The sequence below is a fragment of the Lipotes vexillifer genome, unplaced genomic scaffold, assembly GCF_000442215.2.
Source record: "Lipotes vexillifer unplaced genomic scaffold, Lipotes_vexillifer_v1.1 scaffold1011, whole genome shotgun sequence".
Taxonomy (NCBI): Eukaryota; Metazoa; Chordata; class Mammalia; order Artiodactyla; family Lipotidae; genus Lipotes; species Lipotes vexillifer.
In genome coordinates this window covers 1,880,346-1,880,820 of record NW_006787698.1, presented here as the reverse complement: position 1 = coordinate 1,880,820, position 475 = coordinate 1,880,346, and positions in this window count along the sequence as shown.

The window sequence follows — 475 nt, the reverse complement described above, 5'->3', positions numbered from 1 at the left end:
CCCCCAATGTTGTGGGCTGCGGGGGGGGGGGGGGAGGCGGGGACAGGTAGGAACCGTCTGTGTTGTGAGGGTCTTGAAGCCAAGACTTAGAAGTGTTTACCGAGCACCTACGTGTGTCAGGCAGACTTGGGCCTGGGATCCCATCAGCCAGCAAGACCGACGAGGCCCCCGCCTTCCTGGAACTCAGCCTTTGGTCTGAAGGAAGAAATAGTAAAACAGTAAAAAAAAATAAATAAATTAAAAAAAAATAGTCAAACAGTAAAATGAGCAAACATGTAAATGAAAAAGAGTGATTTAGACAAAACCGTGCTTTAGAGAGAAAACCAAGGTGACACGAAACCCAGCCAGAGGGAAGAAGGGCCCAAACCTGGCATGTTCGCAGGTGGACACAGCAAGGCAGGGCAGACACCTTGGAATCCATCCTGCGTCCACCACAGCAGGCGCTTCGGGTCCTGGACCGTCTGAGCACCCCGGA